Source organism: Cibotium barometz, chromosome 37 (genome assembly GCF_041138505.1).
Source record: "Cibotium barometz isolate CiBa-2024 chromosome 37, ASM4113850v1, whole genome shotgun sequence".
Lineage (NCBI taxonomy): Eukaryota > Viridiplantae > Streptophyta > Polypodiopsida > Cyatheales > Cibotiaceae > Cibotium > Cibotium barometz.
Window position 1 is genome coordinate 35,979,779 of NC_141082.1, and position 20,108 is coordinate 35,999,886.

Below are 20,108 nucleotides of genomic sequence, written 5' to 3' on the forward strand. Positions count from 1 at the left end.
TTTGCCCTAATGTGGGCATCTAGGTGCTACATTGATGGCAACCCACCTTCCCATTTCAAACCTCTAGGTACTACATTCACCGTAACCGACCTTGCCATTCAAACACCATCCTTAGCATGTCTTCTACATATTCATGTGGTGGCGGGGGATGGTTTCATAACCTCTAATGTGGGCCTCTAGGTACTACATTCACCATAACCCACCTTCCCATTTCAAACCTCTAGGTACTACATTCACTGCCGTAACCCACCTTCCCATTTCAAACCTCTAGGTACTACATTCACCGCCGTAACCCACCTTCCCATTTCCAACCTCTAGGTACTACATTCACTATAACCGACCTTCCCATTTCAAACCTCTAGGTACTACATTCACTGTAACCAGCCTTCCCATTCAAACACCATCCTTAGCATGTCTTCTACATATTCATGTGGTGGTAGTGGAATGTAAGGGGATGGTTGCATAAACCCCTTAGTCTCTGGGTTCAAAGTTTCATGCTCCATAGGGCTGGATTATGCAGTTTCCAATGGCACTGGTCCTACACCTACCTGGCTCTAAGGTTGTAAGCTTATAACAATTGAGAACCCATGTGCTTGCCCCATAGGGTTGGATTATGTTGTTTCCAATGGCATTGGTCCTACAAGTGTAAGATCCCTCCTAACTGTGTTTAAATAAAAGAAATAAATCGGCTCAAAAATTGAGAATTCTTGAAGAATAATTATACACATGGGGAAATTGTTCAAAAATAAGAAAAAGCCTTTAAAAACTAATTTTAGATAATAACCAAGGTTCATATGCTTAGAAAGTTATAAAAGTGCAATCGTGCACACGTACACACAGGGGTACATGTACAATTGTGCACATGTACACACAGGGGTACACACATATGTGTGTGTATCCTTGTGTGAAAGCACTTAGATCCCATATAAATTTAAAAATTTTGAATCCATAATTAAATCCAAAATGTGTGGTTCACCCTAGGTCGAGGATCTTGGGCAAAAATATCAGCATATTAGAAAATAATAAATTAAATAGGGTTAGCTTAGTGTATGTACCCTTGGGAAAAATCAATTAAATCACATAAGGTTCAAAGGTTTGGGGTGAAAAACCATGGTTTAAGGAAAATAATAAATTAAATAGGGTTAGCTTAGTGTATGTACCCTTGGGAAAAATCAATTAAATCACATAAGGTTCAAAGGTTTGGGGTGGAAAACCATGGTTTAAGGAAACCAAGTGGAATTGTGGAGGTGTAAGTGAAAAATGACAAGTGGTAATTTGTTAGGTGAGACCATCGAATGGCTAGTGATTTCTTTCATGAGTGGTGTGTCGAGCTTCCTTAGCTCTAGTTACATTAGTGCATGGTGGGCTCTTGTACTAGTAAGCCTTAGTCTAGCCCATTTTTCCTTGAGTTAACTCATTTAAAGTGATGTGCATGGTGGCTGGCTGGGACTTATACATGCAAATTTAGGTGAAATTCCATGTATATGAAGAGTCCTAACCTATCTAAAGAGGTCCTCTACCTCATTACTACTACAAGTACTCAGTATTCACTGAATGCAACCCTGGATGGCTGCTAAAACTGACTGAATCACTTGTTGCAAAGTGTATGAAAAATAACACAGAGTAGAGAATAGAGTGTTACTGGGGCAAAAGTATGATGGTCGATGTTGTTTAAGACACTATAGATGCTACTACACCCCAAATCTTTGCGTGCTACACAGCCTAAACACCCAAAATCAAGCAGAGCTAATCCAAAATGATGCCTCTCCAGAACGTCTGTAGAAACCTTGCGGTGCCCGAATCGCATTGCAGACCTTAAAAATTCAGTACTTCATATACAACTCACTACAGTATATACCTTCTTCTCCTAAGAGGGTATCTTAATCGGAGATAGAAAAAATAGGGTCGTGAGGAGGGAGGTAGACTACTAGATCAAGTGGCAAGGAAGCTAGCTCTGATACTAATTGTTGGAATTAGGGTTAGGGTTGCCACAATGCACACACACAAGATAGAGAAGCTTGAGAGCACACAAACTCACTAGATTAGAATGAACAAATGTGTACAAAAGATAAGTATACACCCCAAAATGAGTAGATAAGAGGGTGTACATACGCACAAGGGAAAAAACCTCCTAGTGAGGGAAAAAGTGCCTCGACAGTCCTAAGTGTGTTCACACACATCACTACCATATAATGCTACACTTCTTTGGAATCAAAAGATATAGTTTTCCTTAAGGTTTGACCTAAGCAAAGTTCTGTCTCCCTTGGAATATGTCCTTGATCCTAATGATGTGCTCGACAATAAGCAGACCCAAGGACACTTGAGACTTGAACCTAAGGCTATCTTAGAAGCTTAAGAGAAGTCACTCTCAGAAATCAGATTTTAAGAGAGTACTAGATCAAGTGGAATTTTTTGATCAAAGATGCCACTTGGGGGAAGGAGGAAGAGATATTAAAAGAGTATCCCTACTTATCAAGATGAGGACATCTCAATTCTTTAAGTGGGGGAGGATGTAAGATACTTCTTATGAGGTACCATTGTTGGTGTCTAATGTTTACCAAATTCATACCAAGGTTTACATCCACACTTTAGCTCATAATAATGAAGGCTAACCCCAATGACCTTACATTTGATGAGTTGGTTGCACTACTCTTGCATGATGAGAAATCTCGACAAAACCGAACACGTGTGTATGTGGGAGATCAGGCATTCGCTACTTGTCAAAAAGGTAAAGGTAATGCCTTTTATCAGGGAGCAGCTACTATAAGCTAAATGCTTAGTAATCAGCCTAGCCTTTTGGCAAGATGTCAAGAAAGGGGGTGATAAGTCTAAGAAGAAAGGAAAATTCAACTATTGTTGAAACTCGGGCCATTGTATAAATTAATGTAGAAAAAGGTAGGAGAAGGAGAAGAAGAGTCAGGCCTAGTTGTGCTGATGCATCAACATCAAGTGCTGAAAAGGAGAAGTCAGTGAACTATGCATAAGATAATTGGGCATACATTGTGCACTACAATTATGACCCTTATGTCCATGCTAGTGCCCAGGACAGATCATCATGTCTAGTATTATGATAGTGGTTCTAGCAAGCACATTACTTTTCAACGTGATTTATTTTCCTCTCTTAAGTCTACTCATCAGGGAGGCACAATCACAAAAAACTCTTCATATCCCCAGTGAAAGGAGTTAATAAGGTTTCTTTCACTAAAAATGGTGGGACAATCACTCTCTCAAAAGTCTTGTTTATGCCAAACATTAAAAAGAACTTAATGTTATTATTTGACATTGCTTGGGGAGGCCTAGTGGTCACATTTGTTGATGGCAGGTGTACAGTTCATGAGTGGAGTGATGGAGACATCAATGTGGTATTTAGCACTCTAAGCCATAGGCTTTACAAGTTGTGGATAGGTATAAGAGACTACACATAATACTTGCTCTATTATTGCCACATGTGCTATGAGTGACATGGAGCTATGGCATGCCTACTTTGATCACTTGAATTTTAAAAGACAAGAGATGGTGTCAAAGTTACCAAATCTTAAAGCCCTTATCAAACAAGTATGTGAGGGGTGTATTTTGGCAAGATACAAGAGGCATCATTTCCAAAATATAGATCAGTAATAAGGGATGTATAGAAATTATAGCTTATACACATAGTGATGTATGTGGTCCTATGAGAACACCATCAATCAGGGGATATCTATACTTTGTGACTTTTATTGATGACTACTCTAAGCACACCTGGGTTATCCATTGTTGAAAAAGCAAAGGCAAAGGTTTTTACATTAGACACTTTGTTTCTCTATGGCTAAAAATGTAAAATTGGCACCCTGCGTATAGATCGAGGGGGGAAGTATACATCAAAGGAGTTTCATTCATAAATGGCTGAAATTGAGAAAAATGCAGGGGAGAGGATGAGCTTGAGCTCGAGCTCAAGCTCCTTTACAAGCAAACACACACACACACACACACACACACACACACACACACACACACACACACACACACACGAGAGAGAGATGGATGGCTAAATTTTATTCTAGTCTCTTCTCTTCTCTAAAACCATAACATAAAGAGATAAAAATACATACTATATCATCGGAAAGTACTCTCCTACTAAAATTTACAAAGGTTAGTTCATAGTGCTAACCTGACTACTACATGAGTTGGTTCTATACCTATGCCATAATTCTAATGCACCAAATTAGTTGTCACATAGCCAGTAAACCACTATTGGTGGCATATCACCTATAATCTCACCAGCCCAACCAACTAGCGTAAGTGTGGAAGTTATCACCTAACTATAACACTAGTTGAGCTTGATATCTCAACATGAGAGAGGTATGCCCAAATAATAATGTAATGAGCATAAATCTATCATCTTAAATGACGTATGTAATTTAGCCTACATACTTTAGACTCTTGTCCCTTATTAACATAAACCACAAGTCTAAGATACATAAAACTCCTCATGCAAATCACCATTCAAGAAGGAAGACTTGATATCCAATTGATGGACATTCCAACATGATATGATTGCCAATGCAATATATACACCTGATGCTTGATTATAGTCATACGAGATATGGGTGCAAAGTTATCTACCCTAGCCTTTGGCACATGTCACGCAACTTTACAAAATTCTGGGCATTTTTTAATGTTGTCGACCACCACAGTCCTGGTTGAAACACTTTTTACTCCATGACCTCTCTAAAAAAATGGCCTCCACTTATCCCTTGATGTGCTGTTTAGCACGGCTTGCTATTTGTGCTTAGGAATACACCTTCTGAGAATCTGGTCAATGCCCATCTTGTAAGGTTGTCTTGCCACCACCATGGATGAATTGCTTCCAAAAAGTCAGCTTTTTCCTCTGATCTCTCGACATATACTCCAAAAAAGACAAGTTGGAGAGGAATTGCAACATCTCATCATACCAGCTTGGTATCTCTCCATCTATTATGAAGAGGTGTGTATCTGGGAATTCATCCTCCACCACATCTGGAGTTTCTCCTGACTCCAATTTGGACAGGAAATCTGCCACCATTGCATGTTTGTTTCGTGAGGTGTGCTTGATGGTAAACTTAAACTCTTGTAGCAAGCAGCATCCATTTGGCTAACTTTCCTGCCAGGTTTGGTTTGTTTACTAGGTACAAGAGTGCTTTGTGGTCCACATGAAATTCAAAAACATGACCTAACAGATAATGCTTGAATTTTTTGATTGAGTAGATCATCCAGAGTGATTCCTTTTCTGTGGGGGAATAGTTCCTCTCTGGCTTTGAGAGTCTTCTACTTACATAATAGACTGGTCAGAACTTGCCTTCATGTGACTCCTGCACCAAAGCACTTCCAATGGCAAAATCAGAAGCATCCATGAATACATGAAACACTAGATCAAAATTTGGATGCTGTAGAATTGGCGCTAATGTGACAGTATTCGCTTCAGATTTCGAAACGCCTCTAGATAGGCTTTTGACCAGACATATTCTCAATCAGACTATACAGGGGTATTACCATGTTTGCCAAGAACCTCATGAATCTGCTGTGCTATTTGATCAGTCCCAAAAATCTCACTAGCTCCTCGATGTTCTTGGTCGGTTGCAGCTTTACAATGATCTCGAGTTTTGCCATATCTACTGCCAGTCCTTCTGCAGACATTATGTGCCCTAATAGAGATCCGCTCATGACAGCAGAGGCACACTTGGATGGATTGAGGCTCAATCTAGCTGTTCTACACTTCTCCAGACACATCATCAGGTGTGTTGTATGTGGTCTTCTTTCTTTCTAAACACACTGAAGTCATCCATGATGAAGACCCTCATGAAGGTGGTTAAATATTCATAAAATATGTCTTGCACCATCCTCTGGAATGTGGCTGGAGCATTCTTTAGCCCAAAGGTCATCACATTGGAGGAAAAAGCCCCCTATTCTATTACAAAGGCTATATCCTCCTTATCCTCCAGAGCCATGCACACCTAGTTGTACCCACCGGCTGAACCCATCTAAAAATGAGTATCTCTCATATCTTACTAGAGTATCCAATAGAGAATCTACAAATGGTAGAGGAAATGGATCCGATATGGTAGAGGCATTCGGTTTCCAGTAGTCTTTACAGATTATGAGCTTCCCATTATTATTGGGGACAAGGACTATGGGTGATATCCATTCTCCTGGATAGATGAACCCCACTCTCAACAGCTTATATATCTCTTCTTTTTTGACCTGCTTAGCGTAGTTAGGGTTCATTCTATACATGATCTGCCTAATAGGAATTGCATCCTCTTTTAGATTGATCTTGTGCTCTTCTCTGGATCAGGTTCAATTCCATTCTGAGATATCATATGCCCCAACAGCTTCACCTTTGAATGTCCTAAATGACACTTCTTTGGATTCAGCTGTCCACCTGCATCATCCATTTTAGAAAATACTTGCTCCAATTTATTACCATGCTCTTTTTGAGAACTATACACACATATATCATCCAAAAAAGCTCTCACAAAATGATCTGTAAGAGGTGCAAGTACTCTATCAGTGTTCCTCTGATACCACGAGGGTGCATTTTTCAAACCAAATGGTACTACTCGGTAGCAGAAGTAACCCCACGGTGTAATGATGGTGGTTTTAGCCTGATCTTCCTCAGCAATTGAGATCTGAAAATATCCAGAGAAGCCATCGCATACACTATACCTCTCATATCCAGCTACCCTGTCCAAAATATCATCAATAAACGGCAGAGGATAATGATTGCTTTTTGTTGCAGCATTTAGAGGCTTGTAATCAATACAGACTCTCCAACCACCTGTATGCTTTGGAGTAAAGACCACTGGATTTGCCCAATCTGAGTGATCTACTGGATAAATTAACCCTGCTTTTAACAACTTATTCAGCTCCTCTCTTAATACAGGCAATAGCTCTCTATTTATTCTCCTCAGTTTCTGAAACACTCTTTCAATACTATAGGCATTGGCTCACATTTGAATCCTCGGATCTCTTCATATGAAGTAATGAACAAATGAGGGAATTTATGTATTACCTTCATATACTCTTCTTTCTCCACTGGCTACAATTTAGGATTCAGCATGCCCTGTAACAGCTTCTCTTTCTCTGCACTGGGTGATGGAGGCTGCATCAGACTGTCCATATCTTCAAGTCTGCTTTCTTCTTCCCTCTTTAACTCCTCTTCAGCTTGCATCATATGCTTGCTTTCTTCCTTCATTATAAATGATACCTGGCTCTCATCATCAGAAGTAGAACTCTCTTCTTCAGTTTCACTATCTGTATACTCATCAGCACTTGTTTCTTCAGGCTCACTCTTCATTTCCCGCTTACTACTCATGTTAAATTTCTTGGCTCTCCCTCTCCTATTATGTACTGTTATGGTTCCCCTTTTCCAGTTTTGGATAGCACCCACCTGTCTGAGCCAAGGTCTGCCCAAAATCAGCGGATAAGCTCCCAAACCAGCCGGCATAATATGACAATTTATGTTGCAAACCACACCAAAAGCAGTTACTGGCACTTCTGTGCATATACCCAAACACTTTACTTTTGCATGATTTGCCAGACGGAGTCTAAAATCTGAACTAGCATTCAGCTTCAACCCCAATCTCTCCATACAGGACTGAGTCATCACACTGATTTGTGCACCGCCATCAACATATGCTTCTCCAACACTCACACTTCCACACCAGGCATCAACTGATGGACAAATATCAGGAAGGTCTTCCACAGACATCAGCTCCATTTCACTCCTGCTCATTTACTTTCCTCGGATTTGCCAACTTTTTCCACTCTCTCTTAAGCTTTGGACACAATCCAAGCAATTGGGCAAATGTTATATTGGCTACCCTTCCCTTTAAATCTCCCATTAATGTATACTCCTCTTGGCCTTGACCAATATGCAAATCTGAAGTTTTATAATGTCTCCTTGGTTTCCTCTTCTTCTTCTCTGGTTGAGGGCTTATATCAAATTGGACATGTTTACCTTTTTTAGAAGATGGTTCAGGTTCTGCCATTGTACTCCTCGTCCTCTTTGCCACAGGCATAATCTCTGGAATGGTCTCCACTCCTATCAAGCTCCGGTCCCTTTCCTTTATCCTCCCATTTGACTCCACTGGTAGAGGGTTGATTTGGATCTTTTACTTCAACACTATGATCCCCCGATCTATCATTAGTCCTCTGCATCACAGGATATATTCCACCACCTGCTCTGGGCGGCTTGTCACATTGAGGGCTGATATGTCCCCGCTCCCCACAGTTCCAGCATTGGACATTACTCAAATAGTAGCCCCGTCCTCTCCCTGTTCCTCCCATGTTCCCTTCACCTGTTGAGATACTGTCCCTTCTATTATTTGGTGTACCTCGGCTTCTTCCCTTTCCACCTGCTTCCATCCACCAATTCAAACTTAGAGACTTCATGAGCTCCACTGCATCATGTATGTCCCTCTTCAAAGTGTCTTCCTGTTCTGGAACAACAGCAGCTTCCCTTTCAGGATGTATACTCTCAATCTCTGGCATCTTCACAAACTTCTTCGGCTCTTCCTGTATTCCCATCTGCCTCAGACGCTTCACCTTCCACTCCTTCTCTCGAGCTACTCTGACAGCCTCCTCAAAGCTATCCAGGTTCTTCAGCTCCACCTTCAAATGGAGGGTTGGCTCCAGACCAGCCACAAACCGGTCTCTCTTTATCATCTGCGGGGGTACTTCAGGAATCAGAGCCTCACACCATAGACTCCACAGTCTACCAAACTCTATCAGGTACTGATCCACATCCTGACCATCCTTCTGCTGAATGTTACACAACTCCTTCCACACCTCATTTGGACTCCTCACTCAGGCAAACTGTGCCAAGAATGCAGCTCTGACTACACGGTACTCAGGATCCTGTTGATGAATGTTCCTGTGTGTAGTCACAAACATCTGTAACCATGTTTTTGCATCACCCTGCAAGCAATAAGCCAAAATCTGAGAAAGGATCTCCGGGGTTGCCCTGTCTTTCATCAAGGCTGTAAATTCCATCTTCTCCAGAAACCTGACTGCACTTTCCTGTGGCAATGCCCAATACTCTGGAAAATCTTGAGCCATCTTTCAAATTTTGCTTCACACAGCCCCTATTTTCTTTCACAAACCAGAGGAAATCTGCTCCTCTGTGGAGGCACCAAAAAGTGATGGCACGGAAGCGGTAAAGCTGTCTACGCCCTTATAGAGTGCCATACTTCCACACACGCATATAAACACACCAGAACACCAGACCAAAAAGCATGAACAAGACTTATATTTCAGATCTGGCTTTCACAACTTGTTCCCAAATGAACAAAGGAAAAAAAAAGAACTCTCTGGCATCACCAAACACCAGCCACAGCTAATCAAAAGAATTTACAACTCTGGCTTGAGTCTCCAGAAGAGGTAGAGATCCACAAAAAACCATACTCACGCCCTCTCTATCCCAGGCACCACCTTCCCTGTACCCTTTCTTGCAGACTGGGTGACCACCTTCACACAGCACCTCATGTAAGACTCTCTTTACGTCCTTGCTACCCACCAGCCTTCTTACTCTCTCTGCTCTATTTCCTCCTTCGGTTGCTTCCCAGGCGGTTCTCTCTGGCTATGCCGAATCACCAGTTACTTGCAAGCTTTCTACCTTTGCCTCTCTCAGTGAGGTGACCTCCAGTGCTTTCCTCTTCACCTATCTGAAACTGCCTCTCAGAATCACCTGCCTGCCTTCTAGTTATCTGCAACACCTCAGTAAGCGGCCCTTTTACCCTTGGCGGCCTTCCAAGTGCTGCAGCTCTTCCGGCTGTGCCCAGCTGCACCTCCTCAGTTTGTCAGCGTCCCCAAAGGCCTCCAGCTCTTCACGTAGCAAACACTTCGCACTCCCACTTGCCAGCCAATTCAACTCTCCATCCCTTCACGTTTGATGCTAGTAACCTTTCTTTTGTCTGCTTGCGTGGCCAGCTGTAGCTCATCACTTGGACAAAGCTGCACTCCCTTCACACCAGGTGGCTGCAGCTGCATAATCACCTGCTCAGCCTTCTCTTCCTAAGCGGCTCCACGCTTCTGCTTCCCAGAGCCCTCTGCTCGATCCAAGGTGGTCCTTGAGTACCAACCAGTTACTCTCCACACTCACACGTCTGCTGTAGCCTTCTTTTGCAAGGTCGATTTCCTCTCCCTTCTCTGCTTGTAACCAGCGCCCCTCTTAGTAGGCACCAGCGCCCACCTTCTCTCACTGTTGCAGTCAGTTGGCGCTCCCAGTTATCGCCAGCAGCTAACGTGCTAAAAAGCTCCTCGCCAGCAGCTTCTCCCAGCAGCTGCTCCTCTCTTCGTTCGAACTCCTGGGCGTCTCCAGCCTTTTGGGGACCTCCAGCACAGCTCTCCCCTCTCACAAGACGGCGCCCTCAGCTGCGCCTGCCTTCTGCTTTTTGGCTCTGTGTGCAGCTATGCAAGGGAGCCTCCATCCACAACACGGCGGCCTACCTTATCAAAAGCCCTACACCTGTTCCTGTCTCCGCAATTTCACCACAGCCCAAAGCCCTCTCTTCGAACTGGTCCATCGCCTTCTCTTTTTGGTGAAGATCCCTGCAGCGCCCGCAATCACCAGCCACGCACTCTTCACGTGCTTCACCAAGCTTCTAAAAGGTGCGCTGGCGGCCACCTTTAGCTCCATGTGGCCTTCAATTTTTATGGCCACATCAATATTATATTTATTTTTCTTCTTAGAAGGCCTACAAAATGGCCACATTCATTTTTTCTTTTTTTCACACTAATACTCAAGCTGCATTGGCCACCTTAATATTTTATGGCTCAAACCTCCATATACTTTCAAACACAGCTTCAATGCCATACATTTGGGCGTGTACACATACTCAGAGCCAACCGAGGAGCTGAAATCAATTCTAGTGAATCTCCAGAAGACCACGTCCAGACAGGCCTGTACATGCTCACATCAATACCATCTACTCTGTACACCTGGCAACGCTCTCAAAAGCAAAACTTCACACACGCCATGTACATGTATGTACACATTTCAACTCCTATTTTGTCCACACAACGTTTGCCCATCATCATGTTTGGGGTGAAAAAATACAAAATTACAAAGCCTTTTTGGCCAAAGCCGGGCAGCAGACCCAAGTGTGTGTGAACATCTTTACAATAAAAAACTATGTGTGTGAAACAATTTCTTGTCAAAGGTTTTAACTATGCTTTATAAGCATATGAAAAAATGCCTTGTATTTCGTGCGTGTTGAATGCACCCAAACAACTCTCCTCCATGTCTGCCGATCTCTGCACGTTGACAGACTGCCGCTGCTGGTGACATAATTAGCATGTTCGACTTGCACTTTTATCTCCGCCATAACCTCTACACTCCACATGCTAGCACCCAATTCCGGGTGGGACCCGCTCTAGGTTATCTTCTTACACTACCTATTGTCGCAGAGAGCAGCTCCCATGGCGACCTTGAATACAGCTCTTCCCAGCCAGCTCCAAGTCTTCTACATCGTTTCCACTGTCACAAGTCTACGCTTCTTCTACTCCAGCCGCCATATCCAGTGTACTCTACTGCATATTATATTCAGACCCACACATAGGGTCTTCTTCTCGTTCCGCTTGGCTTTCCTTGGTTCGGATCTCTGATGCAGCTAATGTGCTGACCATTTGCTTAGGCTCTATAGTCATGCTGGGAATAGAACTGCAACGCATGTTTCTTGTCGATGGTGTATTTTCTCATTGTGTCTGGTGCTTGCAACACACAAGCTACTGTTGAAGCTAGCTTGCGATAATGGCCCTATGTGACAGGTTCACTGATTTTACCTCCTTTCTTTGGTGGACCTTGTGTGGGAAGCCCTATGCTTGCGACCTACTTTATGATGTGCATCCATGTGTTGCTAACTGATGGTGCAAGAACCAGTTATTTTCTCTTTATCTCTCCTATCACAGCTAATGCCATGATGTGTGCTATCTTCTTGCTGCAATTAAGTTTGCCTCCTCAACCTCCAAGTTGAGGTTTTCCACATAGCCATTGACATGGCCTCTATGAGCTCCAAAATTGAGCTCTAACATGTATCTCCTTCTTTTTTCAATCTCTTTGCCTCTTCTAAACCTCTCCATTGAGGTTTCTCCCATAGCCATAAACATGGCCTTTCATGAGCTCCAAATCTGCATGCTCCTCCTTTGTGCATGCAACCACTCAAGGGTGCTTCTTCACATGGTCTCTCAAATGAAACCATAGGTGCATAAACATGTGGAAACTGCCAAGGTTTCCATCCCCTTCTTTGCTCTCCTTCATTGAGCAAACATCAACAAGTGCATCCTCTCCTTGATGCACACACATGTGAACTCCATTGAGTTCACCATCTCACTTGCCATCATCTTGACAAGCATGCACCTCCTCCACTCTTTGCTCTTTGCCCAAGTGCAAGAGCCATTGGATTCTCAAATCCCAACATCCAGTAACCCTTCAACATTGAGCATTCTTCCATGCTCAAACACAAAACTTTGAGGCAAAACTTCACAAAACCAACCTTCTTGAGGCATAATCAGCAGCATATCTTCTCTTGGCAGCTTCTCCTTGATGATGATTAAGACTCCATAGCCTTCATAATGCTGAAATCTCCATTTTCAGCTTCCTTGATGATGAGCAAGCTCTCCATGTTGCAAAACTCCATTTGCAACTCTCTTGGGCAGCTTCTATGCAACCTCCTTGTTGCAAATCTCCTCTCAAATCCTCACAAATGCAAATCCAAATGATAATATGAGTGTGCATAATTTTTTTGTTCATAATAAGCTGAAAATAATGCTTAAAGAAACACACAACCAAGCTAATATACATAATAAACACCATGACCAAGAGCCCACCCAAGCTCTGATACCATGTTAAGATTCTAGAAATGGGATTGATCATGGTGATAAATATAGATTAAGCAACATAATTAAGGTGGATTAAACCACACTAAGAACTCTATGAGAGAGAGAGGGAGATTGCACACTCAACAATAGCTCTATTCACTTTCATATCACAATGAACCATACAATGATATAGGCTCTCTAGCCTTATCCCACTTTACACATCATCATCCATGTGGCAACTCCTTTTCCACTCTTTTGGTCAACACTCAACCACCATATAATATTCCATGTGGCATTCCTATCTCACCACAGTATCTTGCACCTCTAGGGTGCTTTCCCACATACACACATCCACGATTACATCTCTCAACATCTAATACCAGCTATGAGACCCCCATCCCTTGCAAATAATCAAAATAGCTACAACATGTTGAAAGATTTTGCATTTGGTAAAAAGTCATGGCTGGGAGTAGTGATGTATTCAACATGTTGTCTGATGAGGACAAACTTGATGGGACTAACTACCCACTATGGTCCTATATGATGAGGCATGTACTGGTTGCTAAAGGCCTTTGGAATGTGGTCAATGGGGGGGTAGTGAAACTTGTCCTGTTTCACAACTACCAGTGCTACCAAGTTCTGTAGATACATCTGAAGTAGAATCTGATACAGATGTGGCTCTTCCATATGCACCACCAGTACCTCCCACTACTGCTTAAACGAGATGGGATGGAAGAGATGGACATGCACATGCATTGCTTGCGCTTTCTGTGAAGGGAAGCATAATTCCTCATATTCGATCATGTAAGATTTCCAAACAAGCATGGGATGCACTTGCTGCATTATACTAGGTGCATAATGAAGCATGTGTTGCATATTTATGCAAACAGTTTGAGTCTGAGCACATGAATGAGGGAGACTCAATGGATAGCTTCTTGAGCAAGATCAAAGATTTTAGGGAGCGATGAAGGGAAATCCAAATGCCCTTACATTTGATGAGATGGTTTCAGTACTCTTGCAAGAAGAATAGTCTAGGCAAAACAAATCTAATATGCAAGTTGGTGACCAAGCTTTTGTTGCCAATTAGAAGGTGAGAAGCCTAAAAAGAAGGGCAAGTGTCACTATTGCAATAAACCAAGGCACTACATACATGAGTGCAAGAAAAGGATCGAGAAGAAGAAGAAAGAATTAGGCATGGCTGTGGCTAATATATCTGCACCAAGTGCAGTGAAGAAGGAAACTGTAAGTTTTTCTCAAGATGATTGGGCATGGAATGTACATTGCAGTTATGACCCTTCTGTTCATGATGTATGCATGTCAGTGGCATAATCGGATGCTTGGTACTTTGACAGTGGTGCTAGTAAGCACATTACTTCACAAAAAAAATTATTCTCATCTCTGGAATCCGTCCCAAGTGTAGGAACTGTCACATGTGTAAATGGTTCCTCATATCCTGTCAAAGGAGTTGGTAGAGTTGTGCTCATTGCTAAAAATGGGGGTGCATTTACTCTTTCTAAATTTTTATATGTGCCAGGCATTAAGAAGAACTTTTTGTTAGTTTTAGCCTTAGCCTTTTCAGGCTCGACGGGGGTGAAATTTGTGGTTGATAGATGTACAATTCAGGATAGAAATGATGGTTATTCTATCATTGCCTCAGGTAGCTTGTTTCATGTCCTATACAAGATGGATGTATTTGAGAAATTGTAGCATGATGCTTGCTCAGTCTCTACGACTAGTGCTATGAGTGATGCAGAATTATGGCATGCACAATTTGGCCATCTCAATTATGGTAGTTTGTTACACCTTCAAAGGCATGATATGGTGTCTGAGTTGCCAACTCTTGAGACCCCTACTAGACATGTATGTGAGGGGTGTATTCTTGGTAAAATGCATCGGGCATCATTTCTAAAGGATGGATCTGTGAGAGCTATTAAGAAACTACAGCTTATACATAGTGATGTATGTGGTCCTATGAGGACACCCTCTATTAGGGGATATCTCTACTTCGTCTCTTTTATTGATGATTACTCCAGATATAGCGGGGTGTATCCAAGAAGAAGTCAGAGATTTTCATGGGCTTTAGGCACTTCGTATCCATGGCAGAAAATGCATATGAATGTAAAGTTGGCACCCTTCATTCAGATCGAGGGGGGGAGTATATGTCTAAGGAAGTTCATGCATATATAGCTGGAAAAGGCATAAGGCATCAATGTACAGTGCCATACACACCTCAGCAAAATGGTGTGGCTGAGAGGAAGAACATGTCTCTCATGGAGATGGCACGATGGTTTTTGGTTAGAGGCAACTATATGTGCAAACTATGTGTTAAACAAATGTCCTTGCAGTCTAAAACTCCTTATGAAGCTTGGCATGGCAGGAGGCCTTCTATGGCTCATTTTTCTTGTTTTTGGTTATCTTGCTTATGCTCTTGTGCCTGAGCAAGAACGTAGTAAGCTTGATGATAAGGTAATTAAATGCATATTTGTGGGATACAGTTCAGAAAGCAAGGGATATAGACTCTACCATCTGACCTTAAAGTGGATTTTGGTAAGTAGAGATGTTGTGCATTAGTTGGACATAAAGACTGCATTCTTGAATGGTGATTTACATGAGGAGGTGTATGTACCGCAGCCTCTTGGTTTTGTTGTGAAAGGAGAAGAGTCTAAAAAGTATGTAGGTTGAAAAAGGCTCTTTATGGACTTAAGCAGGCTCTTAGAGCATGGTATGATAAGATTCATACATACTTGGTTGCAAATGATTTTCGCAATAGTCCAACAGAGAGTACTCTCTATGTGAAGAGGAGTAAGGACACATTTTTGGTCATCGTTCTATACGTTGATGACATGTTGCTCACGGGACCCGATATAGATAAGATTTCAGCCTTTAAAACTGATTTGCAATCATCGTTTGAGATGTCAGATTTGGGGCTGTTGCATTACTATTTGGGGATTCAGTTTATGCAACGCAATGATGGCATTGTTATAATGCAGTCTAAATATATACATAAGCTATTGAAGAGGTTTAATCTTGAAGACTGTAAACTTGTGGTGGCTACACCTATGGAGACAGGTACTTGACTTAGTCTTCAAGATGTAAGAGACTCTTTTGATGCTCGTTTGCAATAGGCTATTGGATTCCTTCTTTATGTATGCAACACGAGGCCAGATATACAGTATGTGGTCTCACAGTTGAGCAAATTTATGCATAGCCCAGGTACAAAGCATTGGTAGGCTGTTAAGCGAGTTTTCCACCATTTACAAGGCACTCAATATTTTGGATTGTTTTATCCAAAAGGGGGCGAGTCACAGCTGCATGCTTTTAGTGATTCTCAGATTGGGCTGGATGTTATGACGCACGAGTGTCTAGTAGTGGGTTTTGCTTTCGCCTTGGTGATTCATGTATATCATGGCTCATCAAGAAGCAGCCTACAGTGGCCACTTCTAGCTGTGAAGTTGAGTACAGGGCATCGTTTACAACTACATTTGAGTGTGTGTGGCTCAGACATCTTATGGCTGATTTGGGTGTTGGACAGTCGTCTAGCACTACGATTTTCACTGACAGCCAGGGCATCTTTTACAACTACATTTGAGTGTGTGTGGCTCAGACGTCTTATGGCTGATTTGGGTGTTGGACAGTCGTCTAGCACTACGATTTTCACTGACAGCCAGAGCACATTAGCAGTTGTGAGGAACCCAATGTTTCATGTTTGCACACTAAGCACATTGAGGTGCATTACTACTATGTCAGGGAAAGACTCTCTGTAGCAGAGATATGCTTGGTCTATGTGCCTACATATGACAACATGGCAGATTTATTCACGGAGGCTCTTCCTCGTGAAAAGTTTGAAGCTTTTCGTAAAGCTTTGGGCTTACTGCCTTTTAAGTATTGATCGGCCATGCCCTGTACATGTTCACATCATTACTCCAGGGGGGGATTTGTAGCATTATATGGTTAGTGATGTGTGTGAACACACTTAGGACCGTCGAAACACTTTTTCCCTCACTAGGAGGTTTTTTCCCCTGTGCGTATGTACACCCTCTTATCTACTCATTTTGGGATGTGTACTTATCTTTTGTATCTAGCACACATTTGTTCATTCTAATCTAGTGAGTTTGTGTGCTCTCAAGCTTCTCTATCTTGTGTGTGTGCATTGTTGCAACCCTAACCCTAATTTCAACAAGAAGCTTTCTCTCGTTCTTGCATGATTTTGAGAAATCCCAACTTTCTCAAATGATTTTTGGCACAACAACAAACTCGACATGTTTACTTAACTACTCCTTTCAACATGAACCTTTTCTTTTGTCAAGGGTGATGTTTTTTCCTCTTGAGTTGCAAAAATGCGTTTGTGAATGCTCTTAAAAAATAGGACGTCACATCCTCTTCACTTTGAGAAAAACCGCTTGTCGGAGAAATCAAAGAAGAAGGAAGGAAAAATGAGTGAGATGGGCTAGAAACAGAGAAGGTTAACCTCTCCATCTCTCTACACAAGCTTCACTACAAAAGTGAGGAGTGAAAGCAACATAAACAAGCCTACACTTTAGTTATCTTTCAGTGAGAAGAGTAGAAAAAGGTCTTAAAAAGAAAAATATTAAAAAAAAACTATTTTTTAAAAAGTATTTCTTCCTCCTTAAAAGAGGGTGGAGAGGTTCATTTGTCCTCACTCTCAAGTGGAGTAAAGATCAGAAGAGCCCTCAAGGATTGTTTTTGCATTTCGGAGCTTTTTTGGCATTTTTACAAGGCAGGTACACATTTTAACTTCTTGCCTTTGAAAAGTTGTGTTTTGTTTTATTTTTTACTCAAGTATTTTCTTTTTCATCTTGCTCACTCATGTTACAAAAACTAGAAAAATCAAAGTAGGGACTTTGTATTCTACATAGATCTAAAAATGAAAAAAGGTCGTTTAAAAAGGAGATGGTTCTTGCCTCGTTTATTTAGTAAAATCATAGTTAAAAAAGGTTTTTTGGAAACTTTAACAAAACTTGAAAATTTAAACTTTTGAATTTCAATGAAATTAGTTCTTCACATTAAAAATTAACATTTAAGTATCTTAAATTATACAAGATTTGAAATTAGTTCTTCACATTAAATTTTAACATTTAAGCATCTTAAATTATACAAGATTTAAAAGTCAAATGTTTGGGATGGATTTTGGGATAAACCTTGTGAGTCCACTTTTTTAGAAATGCAAACTTTATGTTTGTGCAAAGACCTTTAACCACACTCAAAATAAAAAATCAAAGCAATGATTTGTAGGGTAAGGTTTAGCTTCACTTTAGGTCAAAGTCATATGTGGAATACAAAGAAGGTGTCTAATTTGAGGTAAAAAATGAAACACGTTGACTTGGTATTTTGAAATCCATTTGTGAGAGCCTTTGTATTCCAGAATGCTAATAAGAGTTGAGATTTGACCACTATCTTCTTTCTCATGCGAAGAGCTACACAAAAAGCTCCATCACACCACCAGGGTTCTCGACAACTCCACCTTGCTGCACTTTTTGGGAGGTCTTCTACTCCAAATTTTTAAAAAATATGACATAACAAGTAAAGGTTGGTTATGTCACATATTTGATTGAATCGCGCAGAGCCATTTTTGCTCTCAAAATCCATAAAAAAAAGTTTTGCAATCGGAGTTATAGGTAGAAAGTTATGGCCATTTTATTGAAATTAAGTTTGCACAAGAAGAATTTAGAGTACACACAATTCTATGGACGTTTAGTCATGTGTATTCTAAAATACACTCTTGAGTAGAGAATAACTAAAAGAAAACTCTTGGGTCTCGATTTTTTGTGTTTTTTGAAAACAATCATGCCAAAGGGTAGGTTGTGGTCTTCTCTTGTGTATTTTGAAATACAAGAAGTTAGGGTGTGGGAGGAGCTAGTATTCTGGAATAAAAGAAGCACTTAAAAATAAAAAAATTAGGGAAAAATCTAGGTTTATGAGGATAAGAACACAAAGAAGAAGAAGAAGAGGCATAGGAAGCATGAGCACAAGCGAGCCACGCTACACGTAGGGACGTAGGGCACACACATGCTAGCGTAGGATCGACCGAGAGTTGTGACACTTGACAAAGCCACTGAGTTATGCAGAGCTCAACGCACCAGACCCCATGGTCCTTGCCCATGGCCACGCCACCACAGGAGGATCTGGGCCATCATCTTCCATCAACGCAGGACCTTCTCGCGCTGGCTCAGTTTTACCACCTTGAGCACCATGTCACAGTGGCCCATGAGGGATGTATTAGGGTGATATGAGAGCTCTATGCTCATGTACCTAGATCCGATTTTATAGTTCTAGATTTTGTTATCTTTCTTTATTACTATTTTGTACCCAGGATGATGTACCTCATGGATATGATGTAACCTTTTGGTCTCATAGGTCATTTTGGCCTTTTGAAGACATTAATGTTGGCATAGTGGTGTTTACATTAGACTCCGAAGTAAGAGATCCTGGTGGGTAGGTTCAAGTCCCATCTCTACACTTTGATACATGATCAATTATCTTGGCCATGATGTTAAAACTCCTCCTCCTCCTCCTCCTCCTCCTCCTCTCTCTCTCTCTCTCTCTCTCTCTCTCTCTCTCTCTCTCTCTCTCACATAGAGATTTTGGTCTCACTCTCTCTCTCATAAAGATTTGGGTCTCTCACTCTCTCTCTTTCATGTGCAGGGAGGTTGAACACCTTGCACATGAATAGGTCAATGATAAGATCCTTAGTGGCAACAACGAGATAAAAGAGCTTGACAACATCACCATTACTAGAATTGTTATTATGACCTCAATAACAAATAGCCACTCATAAAGTTTTGGTAGATAGAGGCCTCCTTCTGTCTTTGAGAGAAAGAGGGATAGATGGGTCACATGTGTGTGTGTGTGTGTGTGTGTGTGTGTGTGTGTGTGAGAGGGAGAGAGAGAGAGAGAGAGAGAGAGAGAGAGAGAGAGAGAGAGAGAGTCCTCAAGGGGTAGAAAGTGCAAAGTGGAGGCATCATTAGACAAATTTTAACACAACTAGCTTTTACAACATACTAGAAACTAGAGTGGGGGTGTTTGGATAGGTTGGAAAGGGTAGGCATAAGAATAGGAACAAGAGTGGAGGCATTACTGGTGGCATCATTAGACAAATTTTAATATAACTAGCTTTTACAACATGCTAAAAACTAGAGTGGGGGTGTAGATAGGTGGGAAAGGGTAGGCATAAGAATAGGAGCAAGACTCTCTCTCTCTATCTCTCTCTCTCTCTCTCTCTCTTACTAGTGTTTGGGGATACCGTTACCTATATC